We start from the raw sequence: 4,278 nt of genomic DNA on the forward strand, positions 1-4,278 counted from the left end.
TAGCCACTAACTGTTCGCACATTGGTTACAATTTACTTCCACAGCAAACCTCCGCAACACCTCTGGGTAGTACTTGCCTATTTTTGTGTGCCTACTGGACTATTATTTGTGGTGAGTAATAACATAAAACTATTTTACGTATATTTAATATGCATTTAAAAGTGTATAGGCCCCCCTATCTCCGTTTATATATTTTTTCATTTCAGTAACCCTTGCCATGTCAAAGAAACGCAAATAGAACGACAACTGTGTTCATTACAGGTTTACTTGTACGGCAGAGAAGGATGGAAATCAATGTACTGTGCAGCTTGTTATTTTCAAACGCCAATCTCAAACCATTGAAGCTGTCTGAACATTTCAACAAACAGCATAGTGGTGCAGCTGCTGGACATGACATTGACAACCTGAAGTCTACAAAGGCATGATTTAAACATAGCGGAACCTTGAGGAAGTTTGGGTTTGTGTCACTTGAGAAGCCCTTGTTACAAGCATCCTATGAAGCTGCATATTTGTGTGCCAAGGAAAAGAAGCCTCATACAATAGCTGAGGAATTAGTGAAATCTTGTGCATTGGAAATGGCAAAAATAGTATTGGGACCAGATGCGCAAAAAAAGCTTCAGCAGGTTCCCTTGTCAAATGGCGTGATCCATTCTAAAATTCATGAGATGAGCCAGGATATCTTGCAGCAAGTTATAGAAGATATCAAAGCTAGTCCTCTTAAAGTGGATATTCAGTTTGATGAGTCAACTGACTTTGATGGCTGCAGTCAGCTGTTGGTGTTTGTGCAGTACGTAAAGGGGAAAGAAATCTTGGAAGAATTCTTGTTCTGTGAACCACTGCAATTAACTACGAAAGGAATCGATGTGTTCAATCTCATCAAAGACTTATTCTTGAAGCATAAGATAACACTTGACATGTGTGGATCAATTTGCATCGATGGTGCCCCTGCCATGCTAGGAAAAAATTCAGGATTTGTTGCCTGTGTAAAGAAAGATGTACCTCCTATCATGATCACACCTTTTATGTTGCACCGCCATGTACTTGCCGCAAAGACTTTGCCTACAAAATTGAAGGATACTTTGTCTACTGCGGTGAGCGCAGTAAACTTCATCAGAGGACACGCTCTAAATCATCGCCTCTTCCATGCTTTTTGCAAAGAAATTGGTACCAAGCACACTGTCCTTCTTTTCCATACAGAAGTGAGGTGGTTTCCCCGTGGCTGAATGCTTACTCATATTTTTGAAATGCACAAAGAAATAAGTCAGTTTCTTTGTAACCAAAGCAGTAATTTAGTTAATGAATTTGAAAAGAGAGAGTTTATCCTTTGCCTAGCATACATGGCAGATATATCCATACACTTAAATTAACTCAACACATCTATGCAAGGAACTGGGATGAACACAGTAACTGCCAGAGAAAAGTTATCTGCTTTTATTCAGAAACTTCCAGTTTGGATAAAGCATGTTGAGAAAAGAAATTTCACTAACTTTCCTTTTCTTGAAGAAACAGTTGTTTCAGAAAATGAAGGAATGACCATCGCAACTGAAGTGACAAAGCATTTGAAACAGCTGAGTAACTCTTTCCAAGGATATTTTTCCACTGGAGATCTTGATGTGGCAAAGAAATGGATACTGGATCCATTTCTTTTTAACCTGTATTACATCAACAATAGTGATTTGATGAAAGATGATCTCATTGAATTACGAGCCAATGGCCGAATCCGAATGGAGTTTGAGACAATGAAGCTTGAGAATTTCTGGTGTGCTCATCTAGCACCATTTCCACAACTGGCGAAGACAGTGCTGGAGATCCTTGTGCCATTTGCAACTACATACTTGTATGAGATAGGATTTTCATCACTCTTACACATCAAAACAAAGGCCAGAAACCGCCTAAATGGGTGTGGCTATTTCAAAAAATGTTCCTCGTTTCTCGAACAGCATTGAACAGAAGCAACAGCAGAAGAGTCACTGAGCTGGTAAACTTTAAAAAGTGTGTAATTTTTCATGTATTCTTAATTTTACTGTGAAATTAGAATTATATATTTATTTTATCTCTTTCATTCTATAGTTATGATATATCTAGGTTTAAAGAATTGACCTAATTCAACGATTTTTGATAAGGGGTACGAGAACATATTTTGAGAACCAAAGGGGTGCAGGCTGCAGTAAAGGTTAAGAACCACTGTTCTAGAGACATGGAGTCCCCTCAGGTTGTTATCCAGCATGTGGCTCATGGAACAGTTCAACACTTCAAATTTGGCCTGTAAATGCAGTAGGACTATTCACATATGGATGTGTGTGCAGGACTGGGGCCTTGGTTTGTTGTGAGGACTTTGCCACTTCAGCTATTTTCCAATACTAATGCTACATGCTGCGGAAATGTACATTGGTGAATTGGGAACATGAGAAAGCTTTTTTAGATATAAATGTAATTAACTAAACCTTTCATAGCCATTACCTCTTTTTTAAATGTTGCTTTATTCTATGTATCTTGTTGGGATATGGTAGTAACCCTATAATACAGTGGGTGCCAGCAAGCACCTCCTCATGGGTAAAGCACCCTGCCTCTATTTCTCCTCTCTTCACTGGGTACCAAAGACCCATGTCACTCCCCCCTGGTATCAGTGGCTAATCAAATTGCCCACATTCTTCCCCCATGTGATGCAGCAGGGCTTTTCACCAGCTTAACAAGCACTTACTGCCAAACCCACTGTCCTTAAGAATATTTATTTGTGCAAACATAAGCACATAACAGACAAAAACGGTTCCTCAGCTGACCTTTTGGTCCTAGGGTTTCACAGCCTCTCTTCCCAGGGATTTCTGGTAATCCTGCTTCTTGCAGCTTTCCAGTCCCAGCCAGCTCCCCAATCCCAGCCAGCTTCCTTCCCCTTCTGGAACACAAGTCCCACGGCTTCCTCCTGGAACAGCTGGCCCTGTTCTAAGGACCCACCACTGCTGTTAACTCAACTTCCCTATAGTTCTTCTCCTCAGGCACAGCTTACCCCAATCACTCCTCCTTTTCTTTTTCTTTTTTTCTTTTCTGACACAGCAGCCGCAGCATGTGAGGCTATGACTGCCACCTACTTCATTTTTCACATAATCAAAAATCTATATCCTCTCACCCGGTCCTGGATCCTTAAAAAATGAAGTAATTTTTTTTAATGCTACCCCAGTTCCCAGGTACTCAGTCCTTTCAGATTATTTTCATTCATTTTGAGACATCTCAGTTCATCATAAAGAATCTTTCTCTCTGTGTGATTCTCCTTGCATTGCTACAGCAGAAGCTCAGCTGTTTCTAGGACTCTGCATGTGTTGCACAATCCCTCTTTGGGGTTGTATAGAATATGAATTACCATTCAGATCACAGTGACCTGCTAGCACTCTAAATATAGTTAATTCACTTCTTCTATCATAGCTATTATGTATACCATTATCCTCTAGTTTAGCACATATTTCATAGAATCCTCATCTTTTTTAATCTTTGGTCCTTAGTTCTTGCCATTACTTCTTAACTTCTCTCTTAATTGAAGTGCAGTTTGCTCAGAGGGATCTTTATACTAACCTCCTCATTTTAAGGCATTTTTCACTGCTTTATCTGCCATTTCATTGCCCAGTATCATGCCATGCACCAGAATCCACACTATTACTATAGTACAATTTAAGTATACCTATGTCCATAGTCAGGAATGATATTTTATTGATTTCTGAGGCTCCTTTTTGAATCACCATTATAGCCAATAATGAGTCAGATAGGATAACAATCATAGTTGGGTGTATGTCCCTTATCCACATCTGTGCAAACAGTATGCCCATCAATATGCCCATCATAATGGCCACAAAATTGGCTAGTCTCATAGATCCCTTAATTCTAAATTCAGGGATACAAAGAGCTGTTCCCAATCTACCTGTATTGTCATCTCTAGAGCCATCAGTATAGAAATGGCAGTGCTGACTCCATTTGCCATTTATAAACTTATAAATCTTTATGAATCTTAGTCGTATTTGATGGGTCCTGCTCTTCCCTTTGTTTCTTTGTGTCATTCTAAATCTACAACTGGAGAGACAACCATCCAGCTACAGTTGATTTCTCATGACTAAAGATTTTAATTTCTTCCAGATCTTCCTTTTCACCCCAGTCTTTTACCCACCTTTTGACTTTGCTAGCATGTGGCAGTTTCTAGCACGCAGTTACTTCTTGTCTACTTAATTTCCAGCAGTCCTGGTAAATTTGTTTAGTACACACATCTTCACTATTTCCATTACCCTTAGTCCAACA

At 39.5% G+C, this 4,278-nt stretch overlaps 1 pseudogene; it reads left to right on the top strand.

The window, feature by feature from the left end:
- The first annotated feature begins 217 nt into the window (after positions 1-217).
- Positions 218-1,974, top strand: LOC140908802 (protein FAM200C-like; annotated as a pseudogene).
- The last annotated feature ends 2,304 nt before the right edge of the window (positions 1,975-4,278 follow it).

The sequence above is a fragment of the Lepidochelys kempii genome, chromosome 3 (genome assembly GCF_965140285.1).
Source record: "Lepidochelys kempii isolate rLepKem1 chromosome 3, rLepKem1.hap1, whole genome shotgun sequence".
Taxonomy (NCBI): domain Eukaryota; kingdom Metazoa; phylum Chordata; order Testudines; family Cheloniidae; genus Lepidochelys; species Lepidochelys kempii.